We start from the raw sequence: 21,430 nt of genomic DNA on the forward strand, positions 1-21,430 counted from the left end.
TAAGGGGTTTCACAATTACTGAGTAACTTTGGATGAATTTCCTGTAAAAATTAGTAAAGGCCAGAAAACGTTGTAGAGCCTTCAGGTTCTCGGGACGGTCCCAATCAAGAACTGCACGGATCTTCTCTCTTAATATCTAGAGCACCTGTTTAACATGCCCTCGAAGTGTCTCAAAATCAGGTGAGTAAACCAAAATATCATCCAGATAGACCACCACAAACCTCCCCACCAAATGATAGAAAATATAATTTCTGAAATGCTGGAACACAGCAGGTGCATTGGTCAAACCGAAAGGCATAAGCAGACTCGAAATGCCCTTCAGGGGTATTGAATGCTGTTTTCCATTCGTCCCTTTCTCTGATTCTAGTCAGATTGTAGGCTCCCCTAAATCCAATTTGGAGAATACCTTAGCTCCTACAACCTGGCTGAACAAATCTGGAATCAGAGGAAGAGGGTATGGATCTCAGATGGTAATTTAATTTAATTCCCGGAAATCTAAACAGGGACGTAGACCGCCATCTTTTTTTTCTTCACAAAGAAGAATCCAGCCGCCACAGGCGAAGATGAGGGCCTAATATGTCCCTTCTCCAGACGTTCCTCAATGAAATCCTTCATGGCTTGTCTTTCAGGGTCAGAAAGATTATACAGTCTGGACTTTGGTAGTTTAGCTCCGAAGGTCAGGTTAATAAAACAGTCATATGCACGATGAGGAGGCAAATCCTGACACCCCCTCTCAGAAAAAACGTCCTCAAAACCAGACAGAAAATCAGGTAATATTTCGGTAAAGACTTAGCAAGGGAAATATCTAAACGGTTTTCATGGCAGTAATCTCCCCATTCAATAATCTCTCAGGTTTGCCAATCCACCGACGGATTATGTATCACCAGCCAGGGAAGCCGCAAAACAATTGGGGTGGGAAGACTGTCCAGGACATAGCAAGGTATTATTTCACAATGAACCGACCCCACCTTCAGTTTTACATTATGTACAATCTGAGTAAATGCTTTCTGTGCAAGTGGCACCGAGTCAATGGCAAAGATGGAAATAGGCTTAGCTAAAGTACAGCAAGCAAGTTTTCACAAACTCAGCATCAACCATGCTGACTCCGGCTCCACTGTCAACAAACACAGAAATTTTCTCGGTTTTGCTCTCTAGCGCCACCTCTGCTGTCAGGACAAACCAAGAACTGCAGGTTGGCGACAAATGCACGCCTTGCTTGTCCAACTCCAGACTACCAAGGGTTAACCGAGTCTCCTTTTGCTTAGGAATTGAAGGACAGGTCCCAATAAAATGTCCCTTTTTCCCACAAAAAAAAAGATACGCCTTTTTTCTTGCGAATCTCTAGGGAAATGTATGATGTAAAAGCACCCCCTAACTGCATGGGTTCCTCCACCTCTCCCAGTACTGGTTCACCGCCAGACCGCTCCCCGGCAGAGGTACATAACCCCAACAAGAAGGCCCCGAAGAAGGTGGTCTCACCCGTCTATCCCGAAGGCGTCTATCAATACGTATGGCCAACGATATGGCAGCCTCCAAGGACTGAGGGGTTTCATATACTGCAAAAACATCTTTCAACCTTTCAGTAAGACCCTCACAAAATTGTCTGCTAACGGCTGAGTCATTCCATTTAGAATCCGTTGCCCATGTACGGAATTCATAATTGTACGTCTCCACTGACTGATTCTCTTGCTGACGTAGCCTAGACTCAGCCAAGGCGACTCAGTCAGGGTCATCATAGATGAAGGCCAGAGCCCCCAAAAAAACCTCCGCAGACTGGAGACAAACCAAATCCTGTGGCAAAGAAAAAGCCCAGGATTGAGGATCTCCCTGCAGGAGTGAGATCACAATTCCCACTCGTTGCAACCTCATTTCCGGAGGAGTAAGGATGAAGTTTAAAGTACAGTTTGCAGGCATCCTTGAATACAAAAAACTTGTCCTTACCTTCTGAAAACCTATTCGGGAGGGCAACCTTGGTTTCAGGCTGGATAGGCCTACCAGCAGAGACCCCCTCATTAGCGACCTGTAGCCGCTGATGCTGTTGCTGAACCTCACAACGGAGGTCATTCACCTCCAGAGACAGACCGCGCAGCTGCTCTGCAAGCTCTGCAACTGAACCCATACCAAGGAGAAAGTAAAAAAAAAACACGCCCGAAAAAAACAACACAAAATTAAACCCAAGTGTTAGGTTTTTTTTTTCCTCTAAATGTCTAAATGTGCACAGCCGGTGATAATGTCACGCAAGGTGTGAGAATAACTAAGTGCAACATGAAGGGATGAGGGGAAGGGAACCCAGACACTAAGGAAAGGCGGAGTGGAGACCTCCTAGGCTGATCTGATATCACCCTGTCTCCCCTATCGTCCCTATATTGGTTCCTCACAAATCGTCGCACAGGAACCTAAAACCCTGTATTTCCCTAGAGCTAGGCTCTGGCTAGGGAAGGGGGGGATGAGCAATGATCAGTCGACACCAACAACTAAAGACAATGAGGTAGACTGACACGGGGGAAAGTAACTTAGCTTGAGCCGACTTCAGAGAGATTATACACACATCCTCTTAGCTCCAGAGTGGACATAAGCAGACTGCACTACCTTCAAGCTTTCACAAGGAAACATGTGAATATCACCGGCGCCTTCCTATTGCAAACTGAAAGTATTTAAACACAGAGGCCAGGGTGTTAATCAGCAAGAGGGAGGTAGCCGCTGGTTCCTAGAGTGAGACAGATCTAAGCAGGTGTCTGTAATGCCAAACAAAGAGATCTCCTGCAACCAACTGCAGGGCGACTGTCTGTCACATCTGACACACCCGTGACATCTGCTCACCAAAAGGAGCCGGCTGTTTTTGGCTCAAAAAACGGTTCTTCTTGCAAATAGTACTACTTTTCCCATTGCTATCACTCCAGTCCTTTGACTGTAAAGCCAGTGTCTCTTTACACACCTGTATAAGCATCTATTGAAGCAGTAAAGACTGCGTTTTAGCATTGTCATGTCCTCAGAGTGCCAGCTCCTGTACAGGCTGCTCACTGCTGGTTATTGCTGACCTGTGTTACTGTCTAATATCTGATATTGTTTGTACATGTCCTTTCTGAATTAATCAGTGCTGTGATATCTGCTGGCGCAGGAGAAGTTTCTAATTCTTAAGAATAAATGCTTGGGAGACGCGTCACAGGCATGGCACTTACAGAGTACCTATGATATGTGCACCACACACAGATTAAAGGGAACCTGTCATGTTCTGTTTGTATATTAACCTCTTCACTAGTGTTGAGCGATACCTTCCGATATCAGGAAATATCGTATCGGATTGGATCGGACCGATACTCAAAAAGTATCGGATATCGCCGATTCCGATACCGGAAACCAATGCAAGTCAATGGGACAGAAATATCGGAATGAAAATAAACCCTTTCTTTCCTTGTAGGTTAATTCTACATGAAGGAAAACAACTAAGAATAATGTAGAATGTATTATGCGAAAAGCCGGCAATTCATCAGCGGCATACACCGGTACCCGACAATTTACAACAGAAAGAAAAGAGAATCACACATAGATAAGATAGATAGAAACATGTCAGTCACATATATAAGAAGTACAGTGACAGTGTTGCTTACTGTACTTGTCATTTAGTGTAAAGGATTTATTAAAAAAAATAATAGTGTTTTCATGCACCGTCTCTTTAAGAAAGCCGGCCGGCAATTCAGCATCTGTACCCGACAATTTAGAATAGAAGGAATAGAGAATCATACATAGATTAGATAGATAGAAACATGTCAGTCACATATATATGAAGTACAGTGACAGTGTTGATTACTGTACTTGTCATTTAATGTTAAAATAAAGGATTTATTTAAAAAAAAATTGGCGTGGGGTTCCCCATAATTTTAGTCTCTAGCGGAGGTTAAGCAGACAGCTGGGGCAGATGTTTGAAGCCTGGGAAGGGGGTAATACCCACAGAGCTTCCCAGGCTACTAATATCAGCCCCCAGCTGAATACCTAGCCTTTACTAGCTATTAAAATGGGGGACCCCCCCAAAAAAATGACGTGGGGTCCCCCCTAATTTAATAGCTAGCAAAGGCTAGGCAGACAGCTGGGGGCTGATATTAATAGCCCAGGAAGGGTGCCATGAATATTGGCCCCCTCCCAGGCTAGAAACACCAGCCGTCAGCCGCCCCAGAAATGGCGCATCCATAGGATGCGCCAATTCTGGCACTTAGCCTCGCTCTTCCCACTGCCCTGTAGCGGTGGCAGTGGGGTAATAGGGCTGGGGTTGATGTCAGCTTATAATGCCAGCTGACATCAAGCCCAGGTTAGTAATGGAGAGGTGTCTATAAGACACCCCCATTACTAACCCCATAGTCAAAGTTAAAAAAAAACCTCAAACACCCAGATTAAAGTCCTTTAATTGAAATAAACGCACAATTCTTTATTGTTCTAAATTAAACCATACTTACCATCACGCCCATTCCAGCTGAAGCCAACGATCTCCTGCAATAAAAGAAAAATAATAAAGCAACCTCATCCTTACCTTTCGATGGTTCCAAGGACAGCTCCAGCTCTGCTACATCGAGATGACAGGCTGGACCGCAGCAGAACGCTGCCATCCAGCCTGTCATCCCGCAGACACTGAGAAGCGCAGGCTTGCTTTCGCTCCTCAGTGTCTCTCTGTGACGGCATCCAGATGAGCCGACAATGAACTCGGCTCACCTCATGCACGTCACTGACAGCGTGGGAGAATTCTCCTGCACTCAGCGCTTCAGCGTGAGAATTTTCCCACGCTGTCAGTGACGTGCATGAGGTGAGGTCATGTCCAATGAACTCAGCTCACCTCATGCACGTCACTGACAGCGTGGGAGAATTCTCACGCTGAAGCGCTGAGTGCAGGAGAATTCTCCCACGCTGTCAGTGACTTGCATGAGGTGAGCCGAGTTCATTGGACATGACCTCACCTCATGCACGTCACTGACAGCGTGGGAAAATTCTCCTGCACTCAGCGCTTCAGCGTGAGAATTTTCCCACGCTGTCAGTGACGTGCATGAGGTGAGCCGAGTTCATTGGACATGACCTCGGCTCATCTGGATGCCGTCACAGAGAGACACTGAGGAGCGCAAGCATGCCTGTGCTTCTCAGTGTCTGCGGGATGACAGGCTGGATGGCAGCGTTCTGCTGCGGTCCAGCCTGTCATCTCGATGTAGCAGAGCTGAAGCTGTCGTGGGAACCATGGAAAGGTAAGGATGAGGTTGGTTTATTATTTTTCTTTTATTGCAGGAGATCGTTGGCTTCAGCTGGAATGGGCGTGATGGTAAGTATGGTTTAATTTAGAACAATAAAGAATTGTGTCTTTATTTCAATTAAAGGACTTTTTTCTGGGTGTTGTGTTTTTTTTAAATACTTTACTAGAAATTCATGGTGGTCATGTCTAATATTGGCGTGACCCCATGAATTTCGGGCTTAGGGCCAGCTGATAATGCCAAGCTGGCCTTAACCCCTTTATTACCCAGTGAGCCACCGCACCAGGGCCCTGGATGAGTTGGGTACAGCGCCAGAAGATGGCGCTTCTATGAACGCTAGCAAAGGCTAGGCAGCAAAGGCTAGGCAGACAGCTGGGGGCTGATATTAATAGCCCAGGAAGGGTGCCATGAATATTGGCCCCCTCCCAGGCTAGAAACACCAGCCGTCAGCCGCCCCAGAAATGGCGCATCCATAGGATGCGCCAACTCTGGCACTTAGCCTCGCTCTTCCACGCTGCCCTGGTGCGGTGGCAGTGGGGTAATAGGGCTGGGGTTGATGTCAGCGCCAGCTGCCATGAAGCCCAGGTTAGTAATGATGAGCGTCTATAAGACACCCCCATTACTAAGCTACAAAGTGTTAAAAAGAAAAAACACACACTACACCAAGAAAAAAATAATTTATTTGAAATAAAACACACCATTTTATTTAATTCTTAGTTTACTAAAAAAAAAAAATAGTTACCTGTCCACGTTCCAGCGCTGATCTCCCATGCACAGCTGTCACATCTGGAGATGGTGACAGCTGTGCATGGCTGCTGTAAGCTCACACTGCCGGGAACACGTCCGCTACCGGCAGCGGGAGCCCCTGACTGAGGTCATCGGAGTGCATTCAGTCAGCGCAGCTCCGGAGACCTCCTTTACGGCACTGCTGTACCGTGGGAATTTCTCACGATACAGCAGGGCCGTGAAGGAGCTGACCGGAGCAGCGCTGCCTGAACTCCGGTGAACCCGCTTATGCAATGACGGGGCTGCTTTACGGCCCCGTCATTCTAGCGGCGGCAGCGGTTCAGAGCGGTCACATTCTATGTGGCTGCTCTGAACTGGAGATCTTCGTGGGACACTCGTGGACTGCTACGGAGGGCTAAGGATAAGGTTGTGGTTTATTATTTTATATTTTATTACAGGAGATCGATGGCTTCGGGGAATTAGGTGTCTAGGTGAGTATAGGTGTAGTTTTTTATTTTTTACTTTATTTTAAGTGGCGATCGGCGGGGACAGGTATGAACTAATTTATTGTAGGTAACCACTGGCCACCAATGACATGTATTTAACATTTATTGGGGAAACAGTAGGGCAATTTATATAGCAGGATCAGGCTGATGGGAACTACTGCTCCCATCGAGCTGATCCTGCTGGCAGGAGTGGACGGGGGACAGACATAGGCCGATGGGAGTAGTAGTGTCACATCGGCCTATGTCTGCCTGCACGCACACACCCGCAGACATCGCACAGACACCGCGCACACCCACACACACTCGCAGACATCGCACAGACACCGCGCACACCCGCAGACATCGCACAGACACCGCGCACACCCGCACACATCGCACAGACATCGCGCACACCCGCACACACCAATCATGACGGGCTGATGGTCTGGGAGGTGAGGCTGACCTGTGTGGCCGTGGGAAAGTTCATGTAAGTTCATGCAATGCAGTCAAGCATGAACTCACATGAACCCTCTGAGGGCACCGCGGCTACTTCAAATGAACAGCTGATCGGCATCACCTGATACCTCAGCTGTTCATTTGAAATAACCAGCGGGAAAGCGCAGCACAGAACGGGAAAGCCGGCGGTGAAGTCTTTTCACTGCCGGCTTCCCCGCCCGGGTCCTTCGCTCCCCGCTCCTTGGTGCTGTGCTCCCCGCCCGGTCCTAACTTACGATTGGGATTGGAGGTGGCGAGGGGAGCGGAGGATCGGGGTGGGAGGCTGCGGGGAAGCAGTATAGGGCTGTGTGATTGTTTAAAAGCCGGCGGCTTTTTACCGCCCGCCGGCTTTTAAACAATCAGGAGAATTCTCCCACGCTGGGATGGCATTCTGATGACAGGCTGGATCTCAGCTGAGCGCTGCCATCCAGCTTGTCATCCTTCAGAGACACTGCAGAGCGCAGGCATTATGGGAACTTCCGATTTCGGTATTCGATATTGTAAAAGTATCGGAATTAAGTATCGGAATTCCGATACCGCGAATATCGGCCGATACCCGATATTTCAGTATCGGAATGCTCAACACTACTCTTCACCCTAAAACCTGTTTTCACCTTCCTGACCAGGCCAATTTTTTTAAAAATTCTGAACAGTGTCACTTTATGAGGTAGAAAAATATTTAGATTTGAGAGTCCTCAGTAGTTGACACCTTTTAATGGCTAACTGAAAAGATGGTAACAAATTGAAAGCTTTCAAGACTACTCAGGTCTCTTCATCAGGCATAGTATAACACAAAATCTGAAGAGTCACATATTTATACAGATCAAGACACAGAAATAATGCAATAGATGAGAAAAGTGACGTAAAGCAGAACTATTAGTAAAGGAGAGGGATAAACAGTTGTGGCCGTAAATATTGGAATAATTCATAGATAAGGAGTGTGAACGTTTTATTGTCCTGTGATTGAAGTCTGGTCCGGGGCTGTGATGCCCTGACAGGTCTGAGGAGCAGATTCCTAAGTTGATGTAGAATGACATAAATCCATGCGACACATTTATTACTGCACTGAGTGTGTCAAAGGTTGTCATTAGTTTGTATTCCCAGACTTTTCTGTCTCTCTTAGATTTGAAATTACCTTTTAATACCAGTAATTAATGTCCATGATGCTGTGATCAGGGATACAAAAATGTTTGGCCACAGGTACATCTATTCTTTTTTCTTTTATTGTGTGGTGATGATAATTCATCCTTGTTCTAATTTTTTGCCCTATCTCCACTACATACAGACGCCCAGCTGGACATTTGGTACATATAATTAAGTGCACCACATTAGATGTGATGCAGCTGAAAGTACCTGGGATCTTGTAGTCCTGATGTGAGTTGGTGATCTTTATCTTGTCCGTGGTCATTATAAATGGACAGGCTTTAAATTTTTTCTGGTTGCAGGGAAAGGTTCCTGTAGCTGATGGAGAGGACAGGGAGCTTATGACAATGATGCTTCTGTCTAAAACACAGAACTGGGGGGGGGGGGGGTCAGGAAATATGGATTGTAATCGTGCATCTTTTTGTAGTAAATGTTGTAGTTTCCATGCAGCTCCCCTTAGCACCTCCAGATTTGGATTGTAGGTGACTACTTGAGGCACCAGGTTGCTTTCTTGTTTAGTTTTGTAATATAGGAGGTGATTCCTTGATATTCTGGTGGCTCTTGTAATCTAGTTCTCAGTTGTTCTTAGATGGTAGCCTTGATTCAAAAAGGTCTTTCTGAGGCCACCAAAGTGTTTGTATCTATCCATAGGGTTGGAACATATCCGATTGTATCTGATGGCTTGGCTGTAGACAATAGAGTTTTTATGTGTTTTGGATAGAAACTGTCCCATTTAAGGTATGTTGTCTATTGTCTATAGCCAAGCCATCAGATACAATTGGATATGTTCCAACCCTATGGATAGAGACATACACCTTGGTGGCCTTAGAAAGACCTTTTTGAATCAGGGCTACCATCCAAGAACAATTGAGAACCAGATTACAAGAGTCACCAGAATATCAAGGAATCACCTCCTACATTACAAAACTAAACAAGAAAGCAACCGGGTGCCTCTAGTAGTCACCTACAATCCAAATCTGAAGTTGCTAAGGGGAGCATGGGAACTACAACCTTTTATTAAAAGGTAATTTCAAATCTCAGAGAGACAGAAAAGTCTAGGAATACAAACTAATGGCAACCTTTGACACACAGGAATGAATGTGTCACATTGATTTATGTTTTTCTACATCAACTAAGGAATGTGCTCCTCAGACCTGTGGGGGTATCACAGCCCCAGACCAGACTTCAATCACAGGACAATAAAACTTTCACACTCCTTATCTATGAATTATCCCAATATTTACGGCCACAACTGTTTATCCCTCTCCCATACTAATAGTTCTGCTTTATGTCACTTGTCTCATCTATTGCACTATTTCGGTGTCTTGTTCTGTATAAATATGTGATTCTTCAGATTTTGTGTTATACTATGCCTGATGAAGAGACCTGAGTAGTCTTGAAAGCTTTCAATTTGTTACCATCTTTTCATTTAACCATTAAAAGGTATCAACCACTGAGGACTCTCAAATCTAAATATTTTTCTATCTACTGGCTAACACGGCACAAAGATATATATTTTACTTTATGAGGTAATAACTCCGGAACGCTTCAGTGGATCCCGGTGATTCTGAGATTGTTTGTTTTTTCCGTGACATATTGTACTTCATGATTATTTGTGAAAAAAATAGAAATTTGGCGAAAGTTGTGAAAATTTAGCAATTTTCAAACTTTTAATTTTTATGCCCTTAAATAAGAAAGTTATGTCACACAAAATAGTTCATAAATAACATTTCCTCATGTCTAATTTACATCAGCACAATTTTGGAAACATATTTTTTTTTGTTAGGAAGTTATAAGGGTTAAAAGTTGACCAGTGATTTCTCGCTTTTCCAACAGAATTTTTTACTTTATACCCATTTTTTTAACTTTCACAAGTGTAACAGGAGAAAACGGACCCCAAAATTTGTTGTGCAATTTCTCCTGAGCACACCGATACCCAATATGTGGGGGGAAACCACTGTTTGGGCACACGGCTGGGCTCGGAAGGGAACGAGCGCCATTTGACTTTTTGAATGTAAAATTTGCTGTCATAATCAGCGGACGCCATGTTTTGTTTGAAGAGCCCCTGATGTGCCTAAACAGTGGATACCCCCAACAAGTGACATAATATTCTTTAGCCCCAAATTTTGCATTTTCAAAAAATGGAACAGGGGAAATTGCACCATACAATTTGTTGTTAAATTTCTCCTCAGTACGCAGATACCAATATGTGGAGGAAAACTACTGGTTGGGCGCACGGCAGGGCTTGGTAGTGAAGGAGTGCCATTTGACTTTTTGAATGCAAAATTTGTTGGAATAATCAGCGTGCACCATGTCGCATCTGGAGAGCCCCTAATGTGCCTAAACAGTGGAAACCCCTCACAAGTAAAACTACTTTGGAAACTAGACCCCTCAGGGAACTTATCTAGATGTGTGGTGAGCACCTTGAACCCCCAGGTGCTTAGCAGAAGTTTATAACGTTGAGCCGTGAAAATAAAAAAAATCACATTTTCCCACATAAAATATTTTTTGTCCCCAAATTTAGCATTTTCATAAGAGTAATAGGAGAAATTGCACCATGCTGTTGTGCAATTTCTCCTGAGTATGCCGATACCCCATATGTGGAGGAAAACTAATGACATTTTCAGCGTTACCATTTTCATTTACATTCGTCTTTTTGATCGCGTTTTATTACACTTTTTGTTCGGCGGTATGATGATAAAGCATAGTTTTTTGCCTTCTTATTCTTTTTTTTTTTAAAGGTGTTCACTGAAGGGGTTAACTAGTGGGACAATGTTACAGGTCGGGTAATTCCGGACGCTGCAATACCAAATATGTGTTCCTTTTTTTTTTTTACACAGATAAAATATATGTATTGGATTAATTTTTTTTTCCCTTTATTTTGTGATTTTTTTTTTAAATATTTTTAGAGTTTTCATAAACTTTTTTTTACTTATTTTACATTGTCTCAGGATGGGACATCATCATCAAACAGTCAGATCGCTGATCTGATGTTCTGCGATGCTTCTGCACTGCAGAGCATCAGATCAGCATCTGACAGGCTGGAAGGAGGCATCTCAGCTCCTGCTCTCTGAGCAGGCGCTGACAGGCCACCTGCCTGAAGGATGTGGAAGGACCACGCGGCCATCTTGGGACCAAGGGTCACCATGGAGACCATCAGCACAGGGGCGTACATAGAAACCATGGGGCCCCATAGCGGAAGCTCTAATTAGGCCCCCCTCCCACCACAAAAAATAAATAAATATTTGTCTGTGTCACAGAAGAGCAGATCTCACAATTTTCCAGCCATTACATAGTAATTTTCCTCCTGCTGAAGTCCTAGATTCCTCTTTCTTTGCCTCCATAAAGTATGATGCCAATAAAAGTGCCCCCCAAACACAGTATGATACCCCCATGGTGCGTTCCTCCACATGCACAGTATAATGAACCTGCTTTACCCCACCTCATCCTAAACTCCCAAGGCAAAATATGGTGACCCCAACACAGTATGATCCCCCAACTGTGACTCCCACACAGCCCTCCATACAGTATAATGGGCCTACATACAGTATAATGGGCCCACACAGCCCTCCAAACAGTATGATGGATCCCCACACAAACCTTCACACTGTATAATTGCTTTCATACAGTATAATGGCCCCCCACATAGCTCTCAAAATATTATAATGGCCCCACATAGCCTTCCATATAGTATAATATGCCACCCATAATCCTCCATATAGTATAATGCGCCCCCCATAATTCTCCATATAGTATAATGCTCCCCCCATAATCCTCCATATAGTATAATGAACTTCCCATGGTCCTCCATAGAATATAATACACTCCCCATAGTCCTCCATACAGTATATTACACATCCCATAGGGTAAAATGCAGCCCCCATATAGTATAATGCACCCCACAGTCCTGCTGTATTATGGGCACCAAGTACTCACTGATTTTAAAATACCATATATTTTAAATAAGCCGACCCAAGTATAAGCCGAGGCCCCTAATTTTACCACACAAAACTGGGAAAACGTATTGACTCGAGCATAACCCTAGGGTGGGAAATGCAGTAGCTACTAATAAATTTCCCCATCCTGTACGCATGGCTCCCTCATCACCAATCCTGGTATGTAAGGCACCCCTCATCCCCCAATCCTGGTACGTATGGCCCCCTCATCCCCAAATCCTGGTATGCTTGGCCCCCTCATCACCCAATCCTGATATGCATGGCCCAATCACTGCACACATAAAACAAATAAACATTTATACTCACCTTCCTTTCTCACCTCTGCTCCAGCGCTGCGTCCTGTCTGCCAGCAGCTCATATCAGCATCTGAGCAGTGCGCGCTCTCAGACACTGATGTGAGCTGCCGGCATATTCACTCCTCTCCATGCCTGGTATTTGTGGCCACCTCATCCCCCAATCCTGGTATGTGTGGCCCCCTCATCCCCCAATCCTGGTGTGCATGATACCCCTCACCCCCAATCCTGGTATGCTTGGCACCCCTAATCCCCAATCCTGGTATGCATGGCCTCATCTCCCAATCCTGGTATGTATGGCCCCCTCATCCCCCAATCCTGGTATGTATGGCACCCCTCATCCCCAATCCTGGTATGTATGGCACCCCTCATCCCCCAATCCTGGTATGTATGGCACCCCTCATCCCCCAATCCTGGTATGCATGGCCCCCCTCATCCCCAATCCTGGTATGCATGGCCTCTTCATCCCCCAATCCTCGTATGTATGGCATCCCTCATCCCCCAATCCTGGTATGCATGGCACCCCTCATCCCCCAATCCTGATATGCATGGCACCCCTCATCCCCAATCCTGGTATGTATGGCCACCTCATCCCCTAATCCTGTTATGCGTGGCCTCCTCATCCCCCAATCCTGGTATGTGTGGCCCCCTCATCCCCCCAATCCTGGTATGTGTGGCCCCCTCATCCACAATCCTGGTATATGTGGCCTCCTCATCCCCCAATCCTGGTATGTGTGGCCCCTTCATCCCCCAATCCTAATATGTGTGGCCTCCTCATCCCCCAATCCTGGTATGCATGGCACCCCTCATCCCCAATCCTGATATGCATGGCACCCCTCATCCCACAATCCTGATATGCATGGCCTCCTCATCCCTCAATCCTGGTATGCATGGTCCAATCACTGCACACTTAAAACAAATAAACACATACACTCACCTTCCTTCCTCAGCTCTGCTCCAGCGCTCCTGTCTGCCAGCAGCTCATGTCAGCATTTGAGCAGCGCGTTCTCTCAGACGCTGATGTGAGCTGCCGGCATATTCACTCCTCTTCATGCCGGGACTATGGGCGTGGATAAGAATGAATATGCATTCTCTTTAGTAGCGGGCACTGTCAGCAGGAGCTGAGGCTCAGAGCTCCTCCGTGCCCGCTACTAAAGAGAATGAATATTCATTCTTCTCCACGCCCATGGGAGTGGAGAAGAGGGAATATTCATTTTCCTTTTGCAGTGGGCACACGTGGTAGCTGCAGAAGCGGCTATTGCGTACGCCCCACTCCTCCGCCGCCGCAACCTTCCCCCCCCCCGTAAATACAATGCTCACCTATCCTCCTCGTTCCCCCGCTGCTTCAGGCCCCTCGGCTCATGGGCCCGATAGCAGTGGAGTGGCCTGCTGCCATTGGCGGTACGCCACTGCATCAGCACAATGCGATTGCATGGCGTTGTGCAGATGGAATCAGAGAGGGAATCCACTCCCTCTGCGATGCCCTGCGATGTCGCTGTCACTATCAACGGCATCACAGGGGTAAAATGCCCACGATCGGTGCTAGCACCGATCGTGGGTGTTGCTGCGGGGTGTCAGTTCTCACATAGAGCTGACGCCCGCATGTGATCACGGCGGCGCTCAGCGTGAGCCCGCACAAAATACTGCGGCGTAAATATACTACTCTTTGCGGGAACTCTGCTCCCGCAGAGCAGTATATGTACGGCGCATGTCGGGAAGGGGCTAATCTGCCCCCCTGTAACTGGTCAGTTCTGGCCACCAACAACACCGAGGTCAGACATTGATCACCTATCCCAAGGCTAGGCAATGTTAAAGCCGTGGACACCTCTTTAAATCTGTTCTACATACAATGCTACCTCAATAATTTTTACTGTACCTTCAATGTAACTAAACCTAGTATGTAACCAGTGTTGCATGCCATATTCTGTTTAACTTGCTGTGAATTGTAGTGCTGAGTACAACCAGCAGAAAATGTTGGTAGCATTTAGACATTTTTGTCCCAAGTTAAGTTGAAAAACTAATTTTACCATTCAATATGCTTTGTTTACATACTTTAAAGGGAACCTGTCATGTCCATTTTGTGTTTTAATCTGCCCCCAGTGTGTTGTTATTGAATGTGAATCACTAATATTGTCTTCTCAAAGAAAAGCTCCCAGTGGATATGTGTAAAAACACTTTATATCATTAGGGGATTCTCTCACATACCTTTCGTTTCAGTCATAGGGGTGGCGCTTTTTACCGATTCAGTCACGGTGAGTCATGGTCCTGTTCAAAGTTACATGGGATTGATTGCTGTCACCACCTAGCAAATCCTGCGCGTATGCACTGCCCTTCCACTCCCCGGGCATGTGCACTGACTGTACAGCCCCAGCTTCATATCAGATGTGTGCATACTCCGGAGCTGCTGTGAGTCAGTGGCTATATGACATGTGAGCGTGCACGCTATGAGTGCCACTGTGTCCCCTCTGCTATGAGTGCCACTGTGTCCTCTCCGCTATGAGTGCCACTGTGTCCTCTCCGCTATGCACGCCACTGCTTTCCTGCTCAATACAGTTCAAGATAAAGCGAAATAGCCTCCGGGGAGTGGATGGGCAGTGCGCAAGCACGGAATCTCCATGGCCGTTGCCGTGACGTCAGACCAGACACTGCAAACAATCACATTCGATGGACGTGAATAATTTTGACCAGGACCATGACTGACAGTGACTGAACCGGTAAAAATTGTCACCCCTATGACTGAAACTAAAGGTCTGTGATGCCATCTACTAATGATATAAAGTGTTTATACACACATATACTAGGAGCTTTTCTTTGAGAAAACAATGTTAGTGATGCACATTGCATAACAACACACTGGGGGGAGTTTAAAACACAAAATGGACATGACAGGTTCCCTTTAAAGTATGTAAACAAAGCATATTGAATGGTAAAATTTGTTTTTCAACTAGTCTTGGGACAAAAATGTCAACAACTTTTCCTGCTACTACAATTCCCAGAAAGTTAAACACAATATGGCATGCAACACTGGTTACATACTATCTTTAGTTACAGTAAAAATCATTGAGGTAATATTGAATGTAAAACAGGTTTAACCACTTTACCCCCGAAGGCTGTTTGCACATTAATGATCAGGCCAATTTTTACAATTCTGACCGATGTCACTCTGGAACATTTCAACGGATCCCACTGATACTGTGAATGTTTTTTCGTGACATATTGTACTTCATGATAGTGGTAAAGTTTATTTGATATGGCTGCCGTTTATTTCTGAAGAAAATCAGAAATTTGGGGAAAATTTAGAAAATTTAGCAATTTTCAAATTTTGAATTCTTATGACCTTAAATCAGAGAGATATGTCACACAAAATAGTTAATAAATAACATTTCTTACATGTTTACTTTACATCAGCACAATTTTGGAACCTATTTTTTTGTTGTTGTTAGGAAGTTATGAGGGTCAAAAGTTGACCAGTGATTTCCAATTTTTCCAACACCATTTTTTTAGGGACCACATCGCATTTGAAGTCACTTTGAGGAGTCTTTATGACAGAAAATTCCAAAAAGTGACACCATTCTAAAAACTGCACCCCTCAGGATGCTCAAAACCACATTCAAGAAGTTTATTAACTCTTCAGGTGCTTCACAGGAATTTTTGGTTAAGAAAACAATGAACTTTTAACTTTTTTTCACAAAAAATTTACTTTAGACCCAATTGTTTTATTTTCAAAAGGGTAACAAAAAAAATGGACCCCAAAATTTGTTGTTCAATTTTTCCTGAGTATGCCGATACCCAATATGTGGAGGAAAACTACTGTTTGGGAGCATAGCAGGGCTTGGAAGGGAAGGAGCACCATTTGACTTTTTGAATGCAAAATTTGCTGGAATAATTAGTGGATGCCATGTCACATTTGGAGAGCCCCTGATGTGCCTAAACAGTGGAAACCCCCAACAAGTGACCCTATTTTGGAAACTAAACCTCTCAGGGAACTTATCTAGATGTGTGGTGAGCACCTTGAACCCCCAGATGCTTCACAGAAGTTTATAACATTGAGCCGTAAAAATAACATTTTCACATTTTTCCCACAAAAATGTTTTTCAGCCCCAAATTTTGAGTTTTCATAAGGGTAACAGGAGAAATTGCACCATACCATTTGTTGTAATTTCTCCTGAGTAAGCCGATACCCCATATGTGGAGGAAAACCACTGTTTTGGCGCATGGCAGGGCACGGAAGGGAAGGAGCGCCATTTAACTTTTTGAATGTTAAATTTGCTTGAATGCTTAGCGAAAGCCATGTCACGTTTGGAGAGCCCTTGATGTGCCTAAACCGTGGAAACCCCCCACAAGTGACCCCCTTTTGGTAACTAGACCCCTCAGGGAACTTAACTAGATGAGTGGTGAACACTTTGAACCCCCAAGTGTTTCACAAAAGTTTATAACGTAGAGCCATGAAAATAAAAAAAATCACTTTTTTTTCCACAAAAATGATATTTTAGCCCCAATTTTTTTATTTTCACAAGGGTAACAGGAGAAATTGGACCCCAAAGTTGTTGTGCAATTTCTCCTGAGTACGCTGATACGCCATATGTTGGAGAAAACTACTATTTGGGTGCACGTCAAGGCTCGGAAGGGAATTAGTGACATTTTGGAATGCAGACTTTGATGGAATTGTCTGTGGATATGATGTTGCGTTTGCAGAGCCCCTGATGTGCCTAAACAGTGGAAATGCCCAACAAGTGCCCCCTTTTTGGAAACTAGACACCCCCAATGAATTTATCTAGATGTGTGCTGAGCACTTTGAATCCCCAGATGCTTCACAGAAAATTATAACATTGACTTGTGAAAATAAAAAAAAAGAAATCACATTTTTTTCCACAAAAAAAAATATTTTAGCCAAAAAAAATATTTAAACAAGGGTAACAGTAGAAAGTGGACCCCGAAATTTGCAGTGCAATTTCTCCTGAGCACGCAATTTCTCCTGAGTAGTCAAAAACTACTTTTGAGGCACAGTGCAACGCTCAGAAGAGAAGAAGCGCCATATTGGAGTTCATATTTTGCTGGGCTGGTTTGACGATGCCATGTCACATTGGCAGAGCCCCTAAGGTGCCAGAACAGCAGAAACCCCCATAAGAGACCCCATTTTACAAACTACACCTCTCAATAAATTCATGTAGGGGTGAGCATGTTGACACCACATGTGCCTCTCAGAATTTTACACCATTGGGCAGTGAAGAAAGAATAATTATATTTTTACCACCAAAGCTTTGTTTTAGCACCAGATTTTACATTTTCACACTGGAAAATGGGTAAAAATGGCACCAATATTTGTCACACAATTTTTTCTGAATGTAGAAATACCCCACATGTGGCTGTACAGTACTACAGCACTTAGCCACAAGTCGAGACTCTGAAGGAACGGAGCGCTATTTGCCTCCTGGAGCGCAGATTTTCCTAGAATAGTATGCAGAATAAACCCCCACAGGGTAGTGACGATCAAAGAATAGTAATGCAGATTCTATATACACAGCTAAGTGCTAGAATAGCAGAATCCCCCCCTCAAGTGATCCCATTTTGGAAATTATACCCATTTGGAAATTTATCTACAGGTGTGGTGAGGTTTTTAACTACATGGGTGTTTTCCAGAAACAAGCAGCAGTGGATGCTGCATAGAGAAAATTGCAAACTGCCGTTGTAGTGACCAGTACATTATGCCCAGCTCGTGCCTCTGGAGACATGCACCCATAAATTAGACGGGCTCTCATTGCTACAGAAATGTCAAACATGTGGATGCTAACTGCGGTTTAGGCACACTGTGGGTCTCAAAAGGAAGTTGGGCATTTGTATTTGGGAGCACAGAATTTGCTGAATTTATTTTGGGGGGCAAAGGCCATTTCGCTTTTCTAGAGCCTTTGTGCTACTAGTAACGTGGAAGCCCCCTATATTTCTGTTAACAGATGACGGATATGAGTGAGGACTTGCTTTTTTTGTGGATTGAGTCAAAGCTTTTATTGTGATCCAAAATGTTATGTAACATGTTCCCATTTATCCTGTGCTCTACACTGAGCACTGATATCGGGGTTTCCATTTAAATCTCGGAGTGATGTTATTCAGATGAATCCCCCGAGGGATCCATTCACTATAATGAGGCAGCAGATTTAGGCCTCTTTCACACGTCAGTGTTTTGAGTACGTGCGATGACAGTTTCCACACATACCGGAGACACATACACATGCAGACCCATTCAAATGAGTGGGTCTGTGCACGTGTCAGTGTGTTTCCAGGGACCGTCTGTCCATGGGCACAACATATTGACATGTCAGTCGTTTTCGCGCTGCACGGGCCTCAAAACATTCCACACTGATGACATCCGTGTGTCATCAGTGTGACACGTACCAGTGCCTGGGAATCAGTGCACAGTTAGCATTGTTCTCAAGCGCCGGGTGCTGAACGCTGCCCTCATAATTGTCCCCTACTTGCGCTGCGATCAGCGCAAGCAAGGGACAATGATGAGAGTAGTATTCTGCTCCCGTGGTGTCCTGGTGTAAATAAGAATAAAATAAAAAAATCCTTATACTCACCTGTGCGAAGATGTTCCCAAAGAATGACCCAAAACATAAAGCCAAAGCAACCCAGGAGATTATTAAAGCAAAGAAGTGGAATATTCTTGAATGGCCAAGTCAGTCACCTGATCTCAACCCAATTGAGCATGCATTTCACTTGTTAAAGACTAAACTTCAGACAGAAAGACCCACAAACAAACAGCAACTGAAAACCACTGCAGTGAAGGCCTGGCAGAGCATCAAAAAGGAGGAAACACAGCGTCTGGTGATGTCCATGAGTTCAAGACTTCAGTCAGTTGTTGCCAACAAAGGGTTTTCAACCAAGTACTAGAAATGAACATTTTATTTACAATTATTTAATTTTTGGTCCCTTTAAAAAAAGGGTGGCACATGTTAAGGAGCTGAAACTCCTAAACCCTTCATCCAATTTTAATGTGGATACCCTCAAATGAAAGCTGAAAGTCTGAACTTCAACTGCATCTGAATTGTTTCGTTTAAAATTCATTGTGGTAATGTCTAGAACCAAAATTAGAAAAATGTTGTCTCTGTCCAAACATATATGGACCTAACTGTATATATATAGTACAATGCAAAGATTTCACTTCTTACATTACATGAGTGATATCTATTGTAAATTCCACAATAGCTCAGAAACCAGCGAATCGCTCCACACAGTATACTGGCCCCAATAAAATGCTCCATATAGGACACTGGCCCCCATAAAATGCTCCATACAGGATACTGGCCCCCATAAAATGCTCCATACAGGATACTGGCCCCCATAAAATGCTCCATACAGGATACTGGCCCCCATAAAATGCTCCATACAGGATACTGGCCCCCATAAAATGCTCCATACAGGATACTGGCCCCCATAAAATGCTCCATACAGGATACTGGCCCCCATATAATGCTCCATACAGGATACTGGCCCCAATATAACGCTCCATACAGGATACTGGCCCCCATATAACGCTCCATACAGAATACTGGCCCCCATATAATGCTCCATACAGAATACTGGCCCCCATATAATGCTCCATACAGAATACTGGCCCCCATATAACGCTCCATACAGAATACTGGCCCCCATATAATGCCCCACGCAGGCTGTTCCCCCCACATAATGCCCTACGCAGGCTGTTCCCCACCACATAATGCCCCACACAGGCTGTTCCCCCCACATAATGCCCCATGCAGGCTGCCCCCCCCATATAGGATGTCACCCCCCCTTATAATGCCCAATGCAGGATGACACACACCCCCCTTCCTTATAATGCTGCGTGCAGGATGTCACCCCCCCTCCCTTATAATGCCCCATACAGGATGTCACACACCCCCCTCCCTTATAATGCCCCATACAGGATGTCACACCCCCCCTCCCTTATAATGCCCCATGCAGGATGTCACACCCCCCTCCCTTATAATGCCCCATGCAGGATGTCACACACCCCCCTTCCTTATAATGCCCCATACAGGATATCACACACACCCCCTCCCTTATAATGCCCCATGCAGGATGTCACACATCCCACCCCTTATAATGCCCCATGCAGGATGTCACACACCCCACCCAGCCTTATAATGCCCCATGCAGGATGTCACACAGCCCACCCCACCCTTATAATGCCCCATGCAGGATGTCACACACCCCCACCTCACCCCCCTCCATTATACTGCCACAGGCCTCCATACAATAAAAAAATAAAATAAAATACTCACCTCACGTCTCACCTGCTGCCGCTGCTCTGGACTCCAGCGTCGCCGGCCTCATCCCGCTCTGCGCTGTGACTGCTCAGGAGAGAGCGCGGTGTAAAGACGTCACCGTGCCCTCTGACCTGAGACGTCACAGTGCAGCAGCCGCGGAGGATGCAGGAGCTGCTGCGGAGGCATCGGGAGGGGTAAGTATTGTGCCGGGGCCCTGAGCGGGGCGCTAACACCGCTCTCCTCCGCTCACGGGCCCCATAGCGCGCGGGATGCCCCACGGTGAGGGCCCCCCCCGCCTGCTCAGGGCCACGGCATTCGCCCGGGTGCGCCGGGTGCTGACGCCGGCCCTGCGGGGACCCCATGAGGAGACGCACAAGAGGCGGGCTCCAAGGAGGCCCCGACCGGCCGGGCCCCATACTGGAGTCAGGACAGTGATGCCCTGATGGCGGCCCTGCTGGAGGCTGGAGGGGCCCCCTCTCCCTTGGGGCCCCCGTTAAATGAACGGGCTGCACGGGTGGTAGGTCCACCCCTGCATACAGAGTTATGCTGTAGGGTGACTTATGGTAACAGTTTGTGCTTGGAAGACCCCCATGTGAGCCCCTAGTGCCCCACTGTGTACATGACCTATGTGCCCCCTTGTCTTGTGGGAGATGCCCATTCATGCAGGATATGGCAGTCAGGTGTGGGGCTCTGCCACATGATGGGGCCTGCCTGTGCATGGTCCCAGGTACAGGATCTGCTGTAAATGGCTCCTTCAGGCTGGGAACTGGTGTAGATCTCTCGTTCTCAGCACTCGCATGTGTCCTCAGTAAGGATTATGCACAGGACTGATGTGTAGCTCAG

The 21,430-nt window shown here is 45.6% G+C and overlaps 1 protein-coding gene across 1 annotated transcript in view; it reads right to left on the bottom strand.

The window, feature by feature from the left end:
- The window catches only part of LOC141216033 (perilipin-2-like), a 175,366-nt gene extending 160,637 nt beyond the window's left edge, over nucleotides 1–14,729 (bottom strand). Inside the window, exon 1 of the mRNA XM_073665668.1 lies at nucleotides 14,529–14,729. The gene's annotated coding sequence lies outside the window, so the exon portion shown is untranslated. The remainder of the gene's footprint in view (nucleotides 1–14,528) is intronic.
- Nucleotides 14,730–21,430: the final 6,701 nt, after the last annotated feature.

This window comes from Phyllobates terribilis, unplaced genomic scaffold (genome assembly GCF_046119375.1).
Source record: "Phyllobates terribilis strain yellow unplaced genomic scaffold, ASM4611937v1 Scaffold_1__5_contigs__length_1240528914, whole genome shotgun sequence".
NCBI classification, from domain to species: Eukaryota; Metazoa; Chordata; class Amphibia; order Anura; family Dendrobatidae; genus Phyllobates; species Phyllobates terribilis.